The sequence below is a fragment of the Petaurus breviceps genome, unplaced genomic scaffold (genome assembly GCF_028583685.1).
Source record: "Petaurus breviceps papuanus isolate PSGF00001 unplaced genomic scaffold, PetGlider_PUasm1.0 90702, whole genome shotgun sequence".
NCBI classification, from domain to species: domain Eukaryota; kingdom Metazoa; phylum Chordata; class Mammalia; order Diprotodontia; family Petauridae; genus Petaurus; species Petaurus breviceps.
This window is the reverse complement of record NW_027187317.1, coordinates 8,622,286-8,644,471: the sequence shown is the minus strand read 5'-3', so window position 1 is coordinate 8,644,471 and position 22,186 is coordinate 8,622,286. Positions and strand designations below refer to the sequence as shown.

At 37.6% G+C, this 22,186-nt stretch overlaps 1 protein-coding gene across 4 annotated transcripts in view; it reads left to right on the top strand.

Annotated features, from left to right (window-relative positions):
- The window catches only part of KCNK2 (potassium two pore domain channel subfamily K member 2), a 280,559-nt gene that overhangs the window by 31,304 nt on the left and 227,069 nt on the right, over positions 1–22,186 (top strand). Inside the window, exon 2 of one of the 4 annotated variants that reach the window (XM_069066047.1) lies at positions 18,806–18,869. The exons of the other annotated variants lie outside the window; for them this stretch is intronic. The gene's annotated coding sequence lies outside the window, so the exon portion shown is untranslated. The remainder of the gene's footprint in view (positions 1–18,805; positions 18,870–22,186) is intronic. 4 annotated transcript variants of the gene reach the window in all.

The window sequence follows — 22,186 nt, the reverse complement described above, 5'->3', positions numbered from 1 at the left end:
TTTGTCCTTATGCTCATTTTCGGAAGAAGAAATTGAGGCAGATAGCTATTAAGTGACTTGCCCAGATTCACACAGCTAGTAAGTACTTGAGACAGTAAATATTTGAACCTGGGTCCTCCCAGATCCAGGTCAAGTGCTCTATCTTCTGTGCCACGTAGCTGTTTGGCTGGGAAGTTAATGAGGATTTGTATTCTCCAACTTGCCACCTGTACTCTCCCTAGGCTTATTTGTCCTGTGTCCTCTTCTTGCATTCATTGCACTTCTCTTCGTGGTTTAGTTAGATGTGCATTCAATTGTGTTCTTTTCATGTCAGGAAGAATAAAGATCATCAAATATACACCTGCTGAATACACCTTCTCACAGTCCTTAACACAACCCTGCAAGACATGATGTTTCAGAGCTTCCTCCCAAGGCTCTCCTGAACACAGTGGCCCAATGCTTCACACATAGTAGAGGTGTAATAAATATTGAAAAAACTGAATTTCTCAACTATAATTGGCATACTCCTTGAAACATTAATTAGAAAAACTCTTAACTAGATTTTAAGTTTTTGAGGATAGGATGGGTACCTTCTACTCCTGTGTATAGGCCTACAAGGCCTATAAACAACAGAGTTCTGTATGGGGTATGATAGATTAAAGTGAGTTTACCAAAAAATCTCACTGCATTAATAATTTCAGAGCTCCTCAGTACTTAATGAAATTGGCATTAAGAGAGCAATAAAACATTATTATTTCCATGCTGTGTGTTACACAACATTATCCATTCTTGCACTGTACCAAACAGAGGTCACTATCAGAAATTCAACAAGAATTTCTCAGGTTCCTGCTATGTGCTGGACACTGTGCTAAGAGCTGGGGAATTTAAAGAAAGTAAAATATATTCTCTGCCCTCAAGGAAAAGAGTTCACATTATAATGAGGGAAGCCACGAACATTTAAGATTATATATAGGTATATACACATATGTGTATATATACATATATGTATATATACATGAATATATAAATACACACACATACATACAAACATACACACAATGTAAATGGGAGATATTCTCAGAGGGAAGGCATTAGCAGTGAGGGGAGGAGAGTGGACCAGGAAAGGCCTCACAGAAGGTCAGATTTAAGCTGAATCTTGAAAGAATCCAGAGAACCCGGAGGCAGAAGTGAGGAGGGAGAGAATCTCAGACATGTGGACTGTGTGGTTTAATTGTAGAAAGCATAGAGGAGAGTAAAGTATAAAAAGTATGGAAAAGTAGGAAAGGTCCAGGTTGTGAAGGGCTTTTAAAGCCAAATGAAGGATTTTATATTTGATCCTGGAGGTAATAGGGAGTCACTGGAGTTATTGAGGAGGGTGACATAGGAAGATCATTTTGGTATCTGAACGGAAGATACTGGAGTGGGAAGAGATTTGAGCAGTAAGATCAACCAAGAGGCATGAGATGTTGAAGGCTTGTGTCAGGGAGGCAGCCGTGTGAGTAGAAAGAAAGTGTGTGTGTATGTGTGTTTATATGTATGATTATAATATAATATAATATGATATGATATGATATAATATAATGCAATGCAATGCAATACAATACAATACAATATAATATAATATAATATAATTTAATACAATATAATAATATATGTGTATACATACACACATATATATGTATACATACATATGATGTTGTGAAGGTAGAAACGACAAGACATGGCAGTGGATTAGATATACTAGGACAGGGGTTCAAGATGACACCTGAATGAATGGGAAAATGGCAGTTTCCTTACCAGTAATAGGGAATTTCATAAGAGGGAACTGAGACACCAAATAACTTTTTATGCCCTCTAACACCACTATAATCCTCATCCCTTTATTGAATTTAACTCAAATTAATCACTTTCTTTGGGTATGGCACTACTTATGTTTCAGAGGAAAGCACGAGGAATAAGATATAGTTGATGCCCACAAGTGACGTCTAGGAGTGGAGATGACATGGGTGTAAATGGAATGCAAAGTAGAGTGTGCCATGTGTTCAAGAGGGGTACAAGGTACAAGGGGTACAAGGGGTACAAGGGAAGAAGGTTCAGATGAGAGATCTGAACACAGATTGTAAGGAAACTTACTAATGGTGTTCATCGAAGGATGACCTTTGGAGTAGTGCTTTAGAGTAAGGGATTATGAAGATTGTACTCATCTTGCCATTGTCTCAAAATTCATATAAAGCCATTCACAATGTGTCTGTAACCATTACTTTATTTGATGGACAACTTCTAAGAACGCTGTCCTTGAATGATTATCTGAAAACCCTCTTCTTTGACAATTATCTATAATTTGTCCTTGAATCACTGTTAAAATATGTCCTTGGTAAAATATGTCCTTGGATAATTATTGAAGTTTAGTCCGTGGGAAGAGTGCCCATGCCTTCCCATTATGTATGTGAATAGGTACGCATAAACAACAGTTTCCATTTTACTGTCTCTTGCTTTGCCAGATTTGCAAACATAGAATATAGAAAAGCTTCAGTGTATTTGCTATGAGTATGTCCCTTGGTGCTAACACGGGTACAGTCAATTTGTAATAATTGTGCTGTTGTTGTCATTTTTAAAGCATAGCCATCCATTCTGTCATAGAAACAGCTCCAGAATGTGAGAAATAGAATTCTATGAGTATTCTATATAGTATGGATTACACACACAAGTGGAACAAATGGGCACAGAAAGAATCCAACAAATCAATGAAGAGTGATCCATCTATCTTTAGGTTATTAAACTGCATTCAGATACATACATTTGATATCATTCCAGGATAAAGACAACTTTGGTTTAATGGAATTGTCTTTTGGACTTAAGCAGAAATATATGCTGGGACTTATGTATTAAACATGATTTTGATTTTAGGAATGCAATCAGAGGAAAAGTACATCTGGTTTTATGGAAACAATAAATAGAATAGAGAAAAGTAGAATGAATGAATGTATTTGTGAGAAACTTTTCTTTCACCATTCATCCAAAACGGTCCAGTCCACTGTGTAAGTACTAGGAATACAATGACAAAACAAAACAAACTGAAACAAAACAGACCCTGTTCACAAGGCACTTACATTCTCCCGGACCATTAATTAATCTTCTAATTAATTAATTAGAATCTCATTAATCTTCTAATAATTGCAAAGTGTTTTGCTTCTGCAGAAAGGATGAAATAAATGCCAGCATTTCCAGCACTATTTCATGCACTATTCTGAATAATATTTCATCAGAAATAAAAAGCTAGTTGGAAGCAATTTTATCTTGACTGCTTTTGATTAGAATTGGTGCCCTATAGGGATCATTAGGTGGCATACAAGCTGGGCCTAAAGTCTCAAATTTAGTCTTGGACACTTACTATCAGTATGACTCTTGACAAGTCACTGTAATGTTAATGGAATCTAAAGATTTTCCATGCCCCTTTGTATTGGCAAGTAAGCAGGTACTTAGCACCTTGTTTCAAGTTAACACCTTGTTTAAGCTATTTGATTTACACTGAAGTAGTTAACACCTTGGGAGGAAGTTGATGATGTAACAGGAAGTGGCAGAATAGGGAGGAGCTAAGGCATACATGAGGAAAGGCCTCAGCTGGAAATGGCAGAATTTCTCTCAGTGAGCATCTGGAGACTGAAACTTCTGCTGAGACCTTTCCTTTGGGAATTTCTGCTAAGAACTTCCAAGACCCAGGCTGAGGAGCTACCGTGAGTGAGAGAGGAGGATCCCTGCTTGAGGGAGCCTGCTCTGTTGGGAAGGTTCAGGAATGTGGGGTGTTCACTGCATTAACCACGCGTATCAACTTTGTGGTTACTGTAATGACTTTGACTTTCTGGTTCTGGGACTCGGTTTTCTGGTATTTGAATAAAGGCTTTGGTTCTACTCTCCATGTGGAGAGTCTGCTACATTTTGTGATTCACAACTATACCAGCATATTCATAACCATGGTGGGTGTTGTGAATATTGCATTATTGTTACAGTCATTTAACCTCTCTTCAGTTATTTCCATTTTATAGATAGTGAAACTATACAGATAAGAAGTTAAGTGGCTTGCCCAGGGTAACACAGCTAATAAGTGCCAGACGAATTTGAATCCAGTTCTCCCTAACTTAAGGAAGCACTTTCTCTACTAGATCACTGCACTCAGGTTAAAAGAAGAGATGTTGTTAGATGGAAATTCATGTTAAAAAATCTTGGGTACAATTACCTCCATCGTTAGAATGTCAGGAGAGGGATTTTTTTTTTTTATTCCTAGTACTTAGCATCTTAGCACAGTGCCCGACATATTGTATATGTGTTATAAATGCATGTTGACTTATTTACTGACTGTATATCTTTAAAGGACTTTAAGCACAGTATGACAATGTGATCAAATATCTTGTATTTTGTGTGTGTGTGTATGTTGACAGTGTGCCAGTATAATCTCAGGCTGTAGTGGCAAGGGAGATGGCTATTCCAATGTACTCTGCTCCAGTCAGACTTTGTTTTAAAATATTTCATTCATTTGGGTGAACACCATTTTAGAAGGAATGCAGAGGAACTTAAATACACCTAAAGAATGGTGACTTGGATGTGAAATTGGAGAGTTAATAGCTCAGACTTTTCTCTCCCTCCCTGAAGGGGAGACATGGACAGAACAGCTCTGACTGGCAGACACATGGGACCACCTGAATGTTCCTTCTTTCAGACTTGAATGTAATTGGATATGCCTGTGCAGGCCCAGGAATTTATTTGCCTCTGATTGATGCTCCTGGCTATTTGCCAGTTTCCCTTTGTATATCTCAAAGGAAAGCCATACTCTATGCTACTGGTTTGGATGAAGCTGAATTTCTGGGAACTGTTATTACATGTGGGATCTTATTTCCCTGAGATAGACTAGAATGGGTCAGAACAATTAGCAGTGAAGCAGACCAAAATACAAATATCTTATATCTTTTTTGTTTTAATGAGTATGTCCATGATTGGTTCACTTTGCTTAATAAACCTTGTAGTTAGATCAGTTTAAGGTCGCTGTGGCATATAAACCTCAAATCCAACTTGTCCCAATTTTAAATCCTCATCTTTCCCACATTCTAAACCTGCACCGTCTTTCTAATTTGTTCATTTTAATTGATAGTACCAAAATCTTCCCACTCACTCAGGCATCCTTGGAGTCAACTTTTAGTATTCCCACTTCCTCATGTCTAACATCTAGTCAATTGCTAAACTCTATTAATGTTAAATTTATAATTTAGCTCAAATCAAGCCCCACATCTCTGCTTCTACTGCCATCCCCTATTTAAAGCCCTCATTACCTTTCACCTGGATTATTATAATTGTCTCCTAACCAGTCATCCTGCAATAGCCAGCCACTCCTTTCTCTAGTCTGTCCTTTATTCCATTGCACAGGTTTGTGCAATATCTCTAATTACTGATGGTATATCTTTAAAGGACTTTAAGTGCAGTATGACAATGTGATATTGTCATATCACTAATCTGCTCTTAAAAACCTCAGTGACTTCCCATTGCTTATAGGGTAAAATTCACATTATTTAGTCTGACATTAACCTTAGTTTATTATTGGGGAAAACTCATCATCCTGCAAAATCCCATCAGTCAGTACTCAACCTCAGCACCATGCACTTTCCCTTTGATTGGATGGTAGATCCATGAATTCTAAAACCTCTATTTGTCATGTCTTCTGTAGAGGACTTCTTTGATTCCATACAGAACCTCTCATCACTCTTTATTGAAGCTCTTCTGCATTCTTAAGTAATTTTAAATTGTATAGTAATTTTTTGATGTCTCATCCCCCTACTACTTTGTAAGGTCTTTGAAGGACAGATTTGTGTTATTTATTTACCTTTATATATTAAGAACTTAATACAGCACATAGCATAAAGTAGATATCGCATGTTTATTGAATTAAATTGAGCAGGCAGAGATGGTGAGTAGAGGGAATGAATTTTAGAAATAGTGAACAGCATGAGTAAATATATAAAGGGTGGGGCACATTTGGGAAACTGATGAGTCTCAGTGTGGTAGGAGCGTTGGTAATAATAATGATGATAAGCATTTATATAGCACTTTTTATCTTGTTTCATCCTTACAATGACCATAGTAAGTAGGTGCTATTATTCTACTCATTTTGAAAATGAGGAAACTGAGGCAGACAGAGGTTAAGTGACTTGACCAGGATTACACCACTGGTAATTATCTAAGAAAGGATTTGAACTCAAGTCTTCCTGACTCTGGGTGCACCTATCCACTTAGGTTCTTCTCATAGAGCAGATTAAAGCTTTGATAGTAATGTGAAACAAATCAGAAAAGGTGGGCTGTGACTAGATTGTGGAGAGATTTGAATGGACAATTCAAGGAATTTGAATTTTCTAGTAGTAGGGAGCAAATGAAGCTTTTGAACAAGAAATTGTTATTATCGGAGCAATGTTCCAGGGGCTACATTTAGATGGATTGGCAGCTGGATGTAGACGTGGTGCCAAGGGTTTTTTAGACCTTCACAGTTTGAACTCATGTAAGGCACAGTTAAAACAGAAATCCTGGTAAAGAAAAGAGAGTGTTTTGACTGGAAAAAACAAGGGAGGCATAGAAGTATTTGGCATGATATTTTCCTCCTCCTAATCTGTCCTGTTTTATCTTGGGCATAAATAAACTGTGGTTTATTTATTTATTTATGTATTTATTTATTACATGCATGAATTGGCATAACAGATTTTATCAAAAATATGTTCAACCAGAAAATGTGGTGAGCCCCACATGTAGCAAGAGCAAAGGATGAGTGGTGGATAGATAGTTCATGTGCTACACTCAAAGAAAACCAAGAAATCTAGAGAAAATCCCTCCACAGGCTGGGTGGAGGGTGCCTCTGGCAAAATTCTAGGAGAACATGGACAACAATTGAGCAGGATGAGAAGGCATGGATGAATTGTAGGGAGGGATTGTGTAGATGGGATCATGGGCCCATTTTAATTCTGATTACTTCATTAAAGCTAAATATACTTGTTTATCTCATGTTAGCAGAGAGAGTAGAGAGAGAAAGTAGAGACTATTACTATAATTTGAAAGTAGAGTCTTACTCTTACTATATTTGCAAAAAAAGAACAATGAAGGTTACTTTCTGCATACTATTGTGTACTTTGATCATTGTTTTCCATTTTAATGTGGATTGTTGTAGAATATTGATGAAAATTCAGGCTCTTTAAAAACAGAATTATAAATGTATTAATCAATCATTTGACAAGCATTTAATCATGGGAATACTATGTTCCAGGAACCATGCTAGGTGCTGGGATCAGCTTGGTGTGTCCTGCAGAGCTGGCAGAGATAATTTTTTTTTAAGCAATTGGGGTTAAGTAACTTGCTCAAGTTTACACGGCCAGTTATTTCTGGGTGTGGTGCTAAGTACCAGGGCCCAGATTCGATCCCAGGTCATCCTGACTCTGGGGCCAGTGCTCTTACTCACTGTGCTACCTGGCCGCCTAAATTGTTTTTTTTTTTTTAAAGCAATTGGGGTTAAGTAACTTGCTCAAGGTTACACAGCCAGTTATTTCTGGGTGTGGTGCTAAGTATCTGAGCCTGGATTCGATCCCAGGTCATCCCGACTTTAGGGCCGATGTTCTTACTCATTGTGTCACCTGGCTGCCCCTTGGCAGAGAGAATTTAATATCAGCTGGGGATCCCTCTTTGGACCTAGCAATCCCTCTTTGTTCTAGCAGTAGTTTTATCAATGATTTGGATGAAAGCATAGCACACTTATGACAAAGACATATAAAATATGATGTAAAATTGGGAGACATTGTTATTAGGTTGGATGACAGAGTTGGCAATCAAAAACATCTTCATAACCTAAAACAATGGACTGAATCCAAGAAGATAAAGTTTGATCAGACAAATTGATCTCCATGGGAAATGTCAACTGCAAAAGCACAGGATAAGGAAGATTTGCCTAGACATTTGTTTTCCTATGTAAATATCTGGCAATTGTAGTATGCAACAAATTCAATACAAGTCGTTGGTGTGGTATGATAGATGAAGAAATTAATGCAAGTTTGGGCTTCATGAAGAAAAGAATATAGTAATCTTGCTGTACTTTACCTTTATCAAACCTGGAGAAAAACAAATGTTTCTAAGATTTTCTAAAAAAAAGTATGTGTGTGTGGGTGTGTGTGAGTGAGTGTGTAAAGAAGCAAACTATAGTTTGACTTAATTTTCTGGTACAGTGTTAGAATATATTATCAAAGGTATGGTAGGATATAACTGGCAAAAATAAAAAAAGCAGGCACAGTATTATAAAAATGAAGGCAAGCCCAACTAACCTAATGTCTTTTCTTAAAGTGATTGCCAGATTTCAACATCTAGGTTCGGAGAATGTTGTAGATACAATTTACCTTGATTATAGCAAAGCTTTCAACTAAATTCCTATTCTTGTGGGGAAAAATGGAGAGATATAGATGAGACAATAGCATTGCTAGGTGACTTAGGAAGTGATTGATTGGCTGGACCCAAAGATTTGCCTTCATAGTTCAATGTTGATTTGGATAATCTCCAGTGAATTGTCCCAGGGATCTGTGCTTAGTCTTGTACTGTTTACTATTTTCATCATGGCTTGAACAAGAAATAAATGACATGCTTATCAGACTTGCAAGTAATATAAAATTGGGCAGAAGTACTTAGGTAATTAATAGTCCCCATAAAGAGCCTGATAGTTTAGGGCATTAGGTTGGAGTCAGTGTGATAAAATTCAATAGGGATAAATGTAAAGTCTTACACTTTACTTCAAAAGGTTACCTTTACAAATACAGGTTGGGAATAGTTAAGGTGGACAAAAGTTTATCTGAAAAAAAAAAGACCTAGGAGTTTCAGTAGATTACAAAGTCCATATGAATAAAAAGTTCAATGTCATAGAAAAAAAAGCAATTACAATTTTAGCCCACATTTAGAAAACAAATGCTCAAGACTAATCTATTTTGTCCTGAGTCAACCAGTTTATTTCTGGGTGCCACATTTTAGGATGACTCTTTAAAAGCCAGAGTATATCTAGAAGAAGGTGAAGATCATATGATATGAGAATCTCTTGAAGAAATTGGGAAGGTTTAACCTAGAAAAAAAGAAGATTTAGGGTTGGTATGATAGCTATGGTTGAGTGTTTAAAGTACTGTAATATGAATGTGGGGTTAGGATCATTCTCTTGATCCTGGAGGGCAATATTAGAAATAGTTTAAAGTCACAGAGAAGCAATGGGTTACATGAGTCACAAGATGGAGAACTATACGTTTTCTCTAATCCCCATGACCTCTCCAAAACAGAAATTATGCTATTTCCATGATCTAAGATACCCACAATTCAATAGAAGTTTACCCTCCCCCCTGCCAAAAACCCCCCCATGAACTGATGCTCAGAGATGCCTACGGCCCACACTACTAACAACAAGGTCATATTAACAGATCAAAATATCAGACACATGGTTTGAGGAATGCAATAAACTCAATCCCTCACTGGTCCCCTCCTCCATCTTTTCAGTCCTATAGACAGTCAGACTGTGGAAGATTGCATGGGCATCAACAGACAGTGTTATAGGTGGCTTTAGTCTTTTTTAGGAGCAAATGCCTGCTGGGGGCCACAATTCTGTAGTACCATCACTGCAAAGCTCTGAACTGTCCTCTGAACCACCCTAGAACACCAAAGAGGCAGCTCTCTTAAACTGTCCAGAGAGAATGGAGCAGGTTACCAGGATAGGACATCATATATGGCAGTGTGTGTGTGTGTGTGTGCACGCATATGTGTGTATTGTGTACCAATCTAGTTGGGTCCAGTTCTGATAGCCACAAAGTCACTTGGGGCAGATATCTAGGTGTGATAGTAATGGCAATTAAAGATTCCCCTGTATTGGCTTGGTTTTCAAATTGATTGTGTTAAAACCCAGAGTTTGTTAATCCCACCTGTGGGATGGGCTTGTTGATGTGAAAAGAAAGTCCTGAACTGGGAGGAGCTGGTGATGTAGATTTGGAGAGACACTAGAGAGAGGCGGAAGATCTTTTTGGAAGCAGCACCTCGTGGAGAGAGAGAGACTAAGAGAATTGCTGGTGGCCGCTTTGAATTGCCCTGGACTTTTGAGACCTGCCCCCTGAGCTGCCAAGGACTGAGGAGACATGGCTGTTTTGCTGGTACTTTGTCTGTCTGTTTTGATGTTGTTTTGCCAGATTTGTCCACTGGTGAAAGACAGTCCTTTTGTTGAAGAAGTCCTGGAACCTGGCTGTTCGCTAAGAAGCTCTGAGACTGTCCTGCAGACAGAGAGTGAATACTGTCCACTGGTGAGGGACAGTGCTGTTGTTGCAGGGGTCTGGAGACTGTCCTGCAGACAGAATGAATACTGTCCACTGGTGAGGGACAGTGCTGTTGTTGCAGGGGTCTGGGAGCCTTTCTGTTGGTTCAGAAGCCCTGAAGAAGGATTTTCTTGTTGTATGTTTACAGAAATCCTGGGAGAGGGCTTTGCTAATGTGTTCAGGGGTTCTAGGACTGTTCTACAGACAGAGGATAAATTCATGAAGGGACTGGCAATGTATCTTGTGGCTTTGCTAAGCCTTGTCTCCCCAGGAACTAAGATTGCTGAGAACTTGCCTCGTGTCAAGATGAAGAAAAGAGCTCCATTTGGGTATTAAGTGCTGTGTTTAAACTTGATGTAACTCTGGGGTAGATTCAATTGTGATCCAGGGGTGGGGAACTTTTGACCTTATGTTTGGAAACTAATCTCCATTTGAGAAGAGGGGCTTTGTGGTGGACTTAATTAAGGTATAGCCTAGGGGTGGAGAAGTATTTAGAACAAAGACTTTGTGATTGATTGAATGATTGGAAGGTCCTGGGGTGGGGTAGTACTTGGAGATTATTTAATCACGCTTAGTAAATGCTGTATTTTGAATGATGTCATGTTTTGATCTTTTCTGTTCTTGGTTTGTCACTGAATAAAATAGAGAGCACCTATGCTGGTATTTTGAACCTGGGAAGTTGCCTTCTTTTGGCATTACATTACACTAGGCTAGTGAATGAACTGTGAATTACCCAGCATGAGAGGATGCTGAGATGCTTAGAGATCCATCCATGAGGGAAATTACCATCAGAGGAGCAGAATCAGAAAATGAATAGAGGAAAATCAAGAAAAAAAAGACTGAACTTACCAAAGATCTCACTAAAAAGAAAACCTAAGGACCTTGAAATAAGCAGATAAATAAAAAGGGAAAACATTAACAACAGAAAGGAATGTAGCCTCCAGATCTAGTAAGTGATTTTAGTCATCTATGAATAAAAATACAGTAAAACATAGGAAAATGATCCACAGAGGATCCTGTTGAATATGAGAAGTACATGGGACCACAATACTCTATACCAAGAGAGGATAAAATCAAAACAACAAAATAACAAATGACCAAGCCAAAATCACAGCAAAACAAACAAAAGAAATGAAAAGCACAATCACAACATATTATGGGCAGTTATATATTACCAAAACTGAGCATACAAAAGAAAAATAGTAATACTTTCAAAAATATAAAATACCCAAACTTTCAGAAGACTAATTAGAATCTCAGAAAAAGAAATATATATAGCTGTAAAGGACTTGTCAAAGGAAAAATCTCTTCTTCCTGATGGATTCATAGGAGAATTCTATCAAACTTTTGGAGAATAGTTAGTGCCCACACTTTACAAATTATTCTCAAAAATTGCAAAAGTAAGTACTACATCAGAATCCTTCTATCAAACAAATATAGTTCTAATACCCAAATGAGGTAAATATAAAACAGAGAGAAAACTATAGACCAGTGTCACTAATGAACATTGACTCAAAAATGTTAAACAATCCTGTCAGACTATAGCTATTTATTCAAGAAGTCATTCATTATGACCAAGTTTGATTTATATCATGGATGCCAGAATGGTTCAACATCAAGAATTCAGTATAATTCATATCAAAATACATCTAAAACCACATGATTCTATCAGTAGATGCAGAAAAAGCCTTTGACACAAAAGTATAACATGGCTTTATGCTAAAAAGCTCACAAAATATAGGCATTGAGGTGCCTTTTTTAATATTACAAAAAACATTTATCTAAAACCAAAAGCAAGCATAATGTTAAATGAGGATTCATTAGAACGTTTTCCAATAAACATGGGAGTGAAGCAAGAATTTCTACTTTATGCTTTTATTTGATATGCTTTTCAATATACTAGTAACAGCACTGTGATAAGAGAAAGAAACTAAAGGCATAAAGATAGATAAAGAGGAGATAAAACCATTGCTATTTTCTGGTGATGTGATATTTTACCTGGGAATGAGCAAAGGCAGTTTGAGATAATGAAGAGGTTCAGCAAAGTTGCAGGCTATGAAATAAATCCTCTAAAAATCAAGACCATTTTTGTATAAGAATAACAAAATACAAGGAGCAATAATAGAAAGGGAATCCCATTCCAAATAACTACAAAATACATAACATATTTAGAGACTGACCTACCTAAGCACACGATAGACTTATATAGATTCAATTACAAAGTACTCCTTAAAGAAAAAAATAGCTAGAGGAATTCTTAATTATTATCTTAGGCTATGCCAACATAAAATGACAATACTATCAAAATTAATTTATACTTTTTATTCTATGCCAATCATTTGCCAAAAAAATACTTACAGAACTTGATAAAATAATAAAAAAAAAATCATTTGGAAAAACAAAATATCTTGAATAACAAGGGAAAGGAGCAAGAAACAGTACTTCCAGATCTCAAACTACACTATGAAGCAGCAGTTATCAACATCATCTGATACTGGTTAAGAAACTGAGAGATAGATCAATGCAGCAGATTAAACAAGGGAGAATCAGCAACAATACAACTCAACAGACCTGTGTTTGCCACAGTGGAAGACAAATTACCTTCCTAGGAAAATCCCCTTTGTCGAGGTGGGAGCTTGACAAGTGTTACATATTTCATGTATATTTGGACTTTTTCAACATATTGATCAGTTGTGCTGATTTAATTTTCCCTCTCTAAAAAATACTACTTGTCATATGAGATGGTTCTTTGGGAGAAGGAGGGGAAGGGATACTTGGTATAATTACATAATTATGGTGATCTAAGAAAGAGAAGATAGTATAAAAAGTATCTTAAAAATTAAAAAAGTGACAGAAAATCAGGTTTAGCCTTAATGTTAACAAATATCCTAACAATTACAGCCATTGGAAGGTGCAATTGGGGGTAGTGATTTCCCTTTGATTAGAGATCTTCAGGTGAAGTGAGAGCTGAATGACTAGCTAAAACTTAGAATTTTTGCTGATTTTTTTTTGCTACACAGTCATTTCCTGATATCTACTTCCTTTTTGAATTGAACATTTCCTTGTAAAAGGGAAAACCGATCAAAGAAAACTGACTGATAAAATGCTGATAAGTGGATAGAGTATACAACATTATGCTCTCATAGTCTCTAACATGTTGACCATAAAATGATTAATTGAAGAAATTGGGAATATTTAATCTGAAGAAGAGAAAACATGGGGAAAAAAATGAACACTGCCTTCAAGGATTTGAAAGACTATCATATGGAAGAGGCTGAGATTTGTTCAATTGAGACAAAATTTGTAAAATGCTTAGTACAGTTCCTGGCACATAGAAAGGTACCATATAAGTACTTACTCCCTTTCCTTCCTCTTGCTTACCCTCAGATGACTGAGCTGGGAGGAGATTGGGAAGAGGTAGATTTTAGTTTTGGAAAGACAATCTTCACAATAATTAGGACTACCGCAAACTGGAGTGGACTGCCCCAGCAGCTAGTGGAAGCTTCCCCATCATATTAAGGCTTGGGTGTGAGTGAAGGCTAAACGATTTCTTCCAAGCTTGAGTTGCTATGATTTCTTTCAATCCGCTAATAACTATGAACTGAGGTTCTGGCTTATAGTCCTTTTACGTTGGTCACGTGGCTCATACTTTTCTAAAGCTCTCCATTCTCTGTTAATTAACCTGGGCCACTGTTCCATCCCAGGTAACAGTAAGGGATCTTTGAAGTGACAATCCACGTGATCCCTGGGCTGCTGAGATGCCTGCCATCTTCTCCTCATACCTGTGTCTTTGCATTTCAGCAACACCACAGACTGGCCTACTGTTCTCTAGCCCAAACTGCTCTTTCTGGTTTATAAAATGTCCTTGTACTCAGTAGAGAGCAATGACCTCAGTAGATTATTAATGGGAATATTGAGACTTTCACCTCTACATCAGAAGCTTAAGCACAGCTCTTTTTAAAGAGGTCCAAGAGACTATTAAATACCCCAGGCCACTGGAAGTGACCTATTCTTGAAGAAGCAACAAAGCTCTGCTCTGTTTGTTGGGACCATCGATGCACCAGGGATTTTCAACATATTCCAGGAGTCTGAAAGATGCTGCAGTCTATCTCTAGGCAACGTGGATTTCATGGACTAAATATTAGTTGGAAGCAACTGATTTTCCTAGAGATTGCTAGCTTTCTGAATAGTATGCTTAAGCTTGCTGTAGAGGGGATTTCATTAGCAGGGGTTTATTTCTGTTCTTTCTATCTGGGGACAAAGCCTGTAAGTTCCGCATCAAGGTAGCTGGCATGTTGTTCTATAAATAGCAAGCGATAATGCAAACCATAAAAAAATTATGTGGAGACAAGGAAAGTATTACCTGGCAGGGGAATTTTTTCATGTTTAGAAGAGAGAGCTTTCTTTGGCCTTTTTCCATACAAACAAATCAGGGCTCATTAAGAAGGAAAATTCACAGACCACTAGGACCTATGATAGCTTTTCATTTCTTCATCTTTTTTAGTACCTTCCTCCTACCCAGTTTCCTTTTTCTTCGACTTTCCCTGAAGTATATTGCTATCCCTGAAGCTACACTCTTGGATTCTTAATTTAAGTACAGGGCCCACAATTCCAATAGAAGGGACATTAATAATTGGATTGCTTTTGCTGACTGATTTAATGAGGCCCCCTTAGCAGAATGGAAGGAGCACTTTACCTGGAGCAAGATACACCTCACTTGAAAGCTTATCTCAGTCTTTTACTAGACAGGTGACATTGGCCAAGTCATTTAATCACTCCAAGTCTTTACAGCATCTGTAAATTGGGGATGATAATACTTTTAATATCTCCCTTGTAGGAGGGTGACTCATCAAGGTGACTTGAAATAATCACTGCACAGGTGACATGGTGAGGTGGACAGAAGGCTGGACTTGGAGCCTGGAAAACCTGGGCTTCTATCTCAACTCTGACACTGAACAAGTCAATCTCCCTATGCCTCAGTTTCCTCATTTGTAAAATGAGGCTAATAATAGCACCTACCCTATGTGGTTAAAATACAGAAATATACAGGGTGTCCCTAAAGTCTGGATACATAGGAAATCTCATTAACTATGCATATTTTCAAGAAATGAAATGAATGAAATTTTCAACAACATTTTATTTAATGAATATAAATTTTAACCATGATAATTTCATATGAATAAAAGCTTCCATTAGCTATTAGGGCTATTTTCTATATTAATGAGATTAACTTAATTTAATCAATTAATGAGATTTCCTATGTGTCTCCTATGTCTTCCTATGAAATCTCATTTATGCTAATTAAATAAAAATGTTGAAAATTTCATTCATTTCATCTCTTGAAAATATGCATAATGAAATTTCCTATGTATGAGACTTTAGGGACACCCTTGTATGTAACATTCTCTGCAAATTGTAATAAGTATGAATTTGTTGTTAAAAAGCACTAAATACATTAGTTATTAAATATATATTATAATATATTATATATTATGTAATAATATATAATATATGTCATATAATAATATAATAAAATATATTATAAATGAATTACGATATTTTACTTTATCACTAATGAAATAGCAGTGCAAGGGTTAAAATTTATTGGGGGTATAGGAAGGTGTATCCCCTCTATGGCCCAAAGACAAATTGGCAATAACTCATTTTTCAATTAGAAATCATAAACGCAATTTTACTGAGTATTATTCCAATTCCATTGTGAATCAACTCCTTATTCAGATGACAAAATATGAAAGAGGTTAAAATGAATTCAGTGGTGAGATTCTTGAACTTAAAAACAAGTGACGTTTTAAAGAATTCTCAATTATTTACCTTATTTATGGATGTATGTCAGCCTCTAATAGGACAGAGAGAGGTAGAATGTCATTTATTCCTCTCTTTAGAGGGTTTTCATCTCATTACATTTCTTCTATGTAATAAAATCTTCCACTTTCCTTCTCAGTTCAACCTTGAAGCAACAATCACGGGTTTAAGTCAGTTTTTTGCAACACATTGATAATGGGCCATAGCCAGGCTGATCTGTTGCTGTAAGGGCCTTGAGCATTGATTCTTAGTAATGTGAAACACTCTAAGCAGCTTTTGGTTCAACCCCGTGAAACCTTCTTCAAGAAGGGAACATGCTACACATTCTTTTTTTTTTTTTTTGCCTTTTTTTGGAGGGCACTTGGGGTTAAGTAACTTGCCCAAGGTTACATGGCTAATTTTTTGTGTGGGTGTTAAGTGTCTGAGGCCGGAACCGAACTCAGGTCCTCCTCCGGGGCCGGCGCTTTACTCACTGTGCCACCTAGCTGCCCCAACACATTCTTAACATAACTTCCAGCAGCATTGATATGTAATTGTCATAAGCTTGAATATGATATCCACCATTGCTTCCAAAATCCCTTTATGTGTTGACTTCCCCATTAGAATGAGAGAATACTGTCTTGCTTCTTTGCTCTTGCATCCCCATCCCTTAGCACAGGGCCTGCCACATGGTAAGCACTAAATAAATTATCTATTTATGTGTATATCTATCCATCATCCATCTATGTAGTATGCTTGATAGACTCAGCAATGTTGACAGCAGGTCCTGTGAGAAAATATTGTATAAAACAATTTTCCTGATGATTGATCCATTGTAATTGGAGCTGATACTAATAACAGAGAAGTGTCATATACTAGTGAAAAAAGTGCTAGACTTGGAGTCATGAGAGACTTGAAGTAAAATCCTACCTCTGACACCAGCTGTTTGTCCATAGGACAATTACTTTACCTCTCTTAATATCACTTGACTTATCTGTAAAATGGGGCTAATAATGCTTGCAGTATTATTCTAGTATATTATCACATTATGTTAGAGAGCTGGTCTTGGGATCAGGAAGACTTGGGTTTCAGGTTCTGCCCCTGGCAGATACTGGCTGTATCACCCTAGAAAAGTCATTTTCTTATCACCATACACTACTCTCAAGAGACATTAAGTTGTATACTGCATGCCAGTCTGCATTGATAGAAAGATTTTCTTTATTAGGCATTCCCCATATCAATGACATCACAGGTACTTAAAGAAAATACTTATAGTATAGTTTCTATCTCATAAGATTATTGTGAAGATTAAATGAGTTCATGAATGAAAAGTGCTTTGCCATCCATAGAGTGCTACAGAAATATCAATTCTGACTATTTTATACCTTACAAAGTACTTGCTATGGCATATGAACCTGAAGACAATTCTGTGAAGTGATAATATAGGTATTATTATCCCCATTTTATAAATGAGGAATTTGTAGTTGCTCACAGTAACTGTATATGATGTATATAAGATCAAACAGCTTATTAAAGGTAGGACAAAAATCCAAGTGTAAGTGGCAGACTCAAAAACAGATTTTAGGATAACAAGTTCAGTGTTTCTCTCTATATAACATTGTCCCTTGTATTCATAGGCATTTATGGAGACTGATTCAAATACCACAGCATACTATGCAGTATAGGGCAGTTAGGTGGTACAGTGGATAGAGTGCCTGGTCTAGAGTCAGGAAGACTCATCTTCCTGAGTTCAAATCTGACCTCAGACACTTACTATCTGTGTGAGCCTGGGTACGCCATATAACCCTGTTGGCCTCAGTTTCCTCATCTATAAAATGAGCTGGAAAAGGAAATGGCAAACCACTCCAGTATCTTTGTCAAGAAAACCCCAAATGGGATCATGAAGAGTCAGATGAGACTGAAAATGAATGAAGACTATGCAGTGTATGTGCTTCAGATCAGTTCAAGAAACATTATTAACTTCCTCCTTTGGGCCAAAGACAGAAACAAAATGACCTCTTGTCCTCAAGGACCTTATGTTACTCTAGCATTATATAACATGTAAACAGATAAGAAAAGAAGAAGAAAATGTTGAGGAAGGGGAGACTGTTTACAACTTAGTGGGATCCAAAAAGGCTTTTGACATGGGCTCACCAAAGGTGAGTCTTGAAGGAAGCTTAAGGGTCCTAAGACACAGAGATGAGGAGGAAGCTCATTCCAAGCATGGGGGTGGGGGTAGGGTGGAGACTGCCTGGAAAAAGGCAAAAAGGCAGCAGATGCATCTCGGGGCTCAGAGAAAGTTGTGAAAAGTTGGCCTGTTTGGCTAGAACCTAGCCTTCTTAAAGGAGAGTAATATGAAATAAGTCTGAAAACATAGGTGGGACTCAGATTGTGAAGGACTGGAAATCAGGGCTAAGGTGTCTGTATTTTAGCCTAGAGACACTCATTGTAAGAGAGAGTCATTGAAGATTTGACCAGGTGGTCAAACTCAAATGTTAATTTGTCAGCTATGTGGAGGATGGGTTGAATGGGGGAGAAACTGGAAGTAATATTAATATCAATAATAATAGCTCACATTTATGTAGTGCCTTAAGGTTTATAAAACACTTTACATGTTACCTGATTTTATCTTTACAAGAAGCTTTGAAGTAGGTGTTAATTTTATCTGTATTTTTCAGAGGAGGAAACTGAGTTTCAGAGGCATTAAGGGACTTGGCCAAGGTCACACAACTAATGTTTCAGGTAGGACTCTACCCCAAATCTTCTTGACCACAAGCTCTGTGCTTTATCTGCTATACAAATAAGAGACTGTTGCCACTACTTGATCTATTTCCAAAGATGATTAGGGAAAAGGGAAAGAACCTATATGTTCTAAAATGTTTACAGCAGCTCTCTTTGTGATGACAAAGAACTGGAAATTGCAGGGATGCCCATCCCTGCTGTCTGGGAATGGCTGAACAAGTTGTGGTATATGAATGTGATGGAATACTATTGTGCTATAAGAAATGATGAGCTCACTGATCTTAGAAAAACATGGAAAGACTTGCACAAAATAATAAAGAGTGAAAGGAGCAGAACCAAGAAAACACTATTAACAATGACAGCAGTATTGTTTTAAGAATAACTTTGAGTCAATAAGTTATTTTGTCTGTTACAAATACCCAAATTAACTATACAGGACATATGAAGAAAGATGCTATCTGCATCCAGAGAAAGAACTGATAAATAGAAGTATGTATAGGTCTAATGGTAGCCATGTCTATGGCTAGGATGGTAGAGGGATGGGAACAAAAAAAAAGAAAGAAATTTACACGATAATTTTGTTGTGTATTTGAAAAGAATAGCAAAGCTATGCACAGTAGACTTGTAGTTTCGTGTACTATTGTACTATGTTATGAAAATGCTTGTTTTTTTTTCCAAAAATTAAAAATTAAATAAGAGAGACAATTAGGGTAGTTCACTTGAGAAACGATCAGGATCTGAAATTGGATCATATTAGTATGAGTGCAGAGAAAGAGATGAATGCAAGAAATGTTGTAGAGATAGAACTGATAGGACTTGGAAATTGGTTAGATGAGTATAATCATAATTTAAGTTCTGAAGGCAAATTCAGTGAGTACAGTGGACAGGCCAGACTGTGTTCTTCTGGAGGAGGAGTGCAGTCCAAAGCTGGGGGTGATCTGACATTGTGAAGGAGATTCAGTAAGAAGTATCTCATTCCTGGCCCCTGCACTCTGGACTCAGTGAACCCACAATTCAGATGCCTAGACTACTCCTGGATCATATCTTTCCCACTGCCCAATCTCTGGGTACATGAACTGGCATAGGATTGCAAAGTGGGAGGATGTAAGTCTCTGGATTATAACCAGGAAAAAACGTGGCCTTCCATGAGGAAGTACCTCCAAAACAAAACAGTACCTGATGACAAGATCCCAGTTGTCCCACTCTGGTTGTGGTCAGAGAAGACACAAGGGTAAGTAACTACAAAGTTATGAACCTGTACAATAGAAGGAAGACAGAGAAGGTAATGCTCTCAATAGGAAAAAAAAAAGATGATTGGAAGAGGGTTTAAGGATTTATGGCTGAAGAGAATGAGTGCCATTTGAGACACGTTGGATTTAGACTGCCAGACATCTAGATGGAGTTACTCATCAGGCAACTGGTGATGCAGGACTGCAGCTGACCTGCTGAATGGGACAAAACTCTGGGATTTTATTGTCTTGTGATTTACCAAGGTCACTTTGGTTGTTCCCAGACTGCTTCTGATGAATTTTATATGATGAACTCCCTTAAGTTGGCCCTACTTGCCAAATTGGCGCAAACTTGGCAAACCCAAATCTGTCAGCATAGCATCAGCATCGTGTCTGGTGGCTTGGAGTAGGGGTCAGCAGCATGAACTGATCTGTAGCTATTGTGTAACCTGAATTGCTAGTGAGGCCCCTAGCCCTGTTGGCAATGGCTCTCTGCTTGTTGTTATGCACGGCATTGCTATTTTTCTCCTATGCAATGGTACAGGCTCACTGTCTGGGACCTGGTCTTGGGCCTTCACAGATGCCAAATTTTATTTGGGCGAGTGGCACTATTGAAGGGCTTCTTTATGAATACAAAGAGATCCCAAAACATTTCTTGTAAGAAATTTTCAGAATTGTTGTTTAGAGACAATATCATACAAAACAGTACATCACAAAGGGGGCAGATAGGTGGTGTAGTAGAGTGTTACACTTGGAATCAGGAAGACCTGAATTCGAATTCTGCCTCAGGCATTTATTAGCTGTGTTTCTCAGGACAAGTCATTTAAGCCCTCTCATCTCAGTTTTCTTATCTGTAAAATGGGAATAATTATAATGCTTACTTAAGAAAGTTGTTGTGAGGGTCAAATGAATTGATATACATAAAGTACTTGGCAAACCTTAAAGCACTATATACATTCTCACTATTTTATTATTATTATTATTATTATAGGAATAAAATCCCAATGCTAAGCATACAACATGATAAGGTACATTAAAGAATTAGAAAATGCCATGTAATATCTTTAACAACCTGGGGAAACAAGAAGGCTTCTGGTCAAAGGAGCCATAAGGCTGCACTTCATTTAAAGTATGGGCAGGAATTCAATAAGCAAAATGAAATGAAAAAAAATTCATTTTTATAGAATAGTGGAAGCAAAGGCCCAAAGACAAGTATAATATAATACCAAGGAAAGGCAACTTCCCAAGGTTCAAAATACCAGCATAGGTGCTTTCCATTTTATTCAGTGACAAACCAAGAACAGAGAAGATCAAAACATGACATCATTCAAAATACAGCGGTGATTAAATAATCTCCAAGTACTACCCCACCCCAGGACCTTCCATTCATTCAATCAATTACAAAGTCCCTGTTCTAAATACTACTCCACCCCTAGGCTGTACCTTCATTTAGTCCACCACAAAGTCCCTCTTCTCAAATGAAGATTAGTTTCCAAACATAAGTAAAGTACATTCATTTGCTCAACCATAAAACACAACAAGGTCAAAAGTTCCCCACCCCTGGATCACAATTGAATCTACCCCAGAGTTACATCAAGTCTAAGCACAGCACTTAATACCCAAATGGAGGTCTTTTCTTCATCTTGAAACGAGGCAAGTTCTCAGCAATCTTAGTTCCTGGGGAGACAAGGCTTAGCAAAGCCACAAGATACATTGCCAGTCCCTTCATTAATTCATCCTCTGTCTGTAGAACAGTCCTAGAACCCCTGAACACATTAGCAAAACCCTCTCCCAGGATTTCTGTAAACATACAACAAGAAACTCCTTCTTCAGGGCTTCTGAACCAACAGAAAGGTTCCCAGACCCTTGCAACAACAGCACTGTCCTTCACCAGTGGACAGTATTCATTATATCTGCAGGACATTCTCCAGACCCCTGCAACAACAGCACTGTCCTTCACCAGTGGACAGTATTCACTCTCTGTCTGCAGGACAGTCTCAGTAGCTCTGAACCAACAGAAAGGTTCCCAGACCCCTGCAAAAACAGCACTGTCCTTCACCAGTGGACAGTATTCACTCTCTGTCTGCA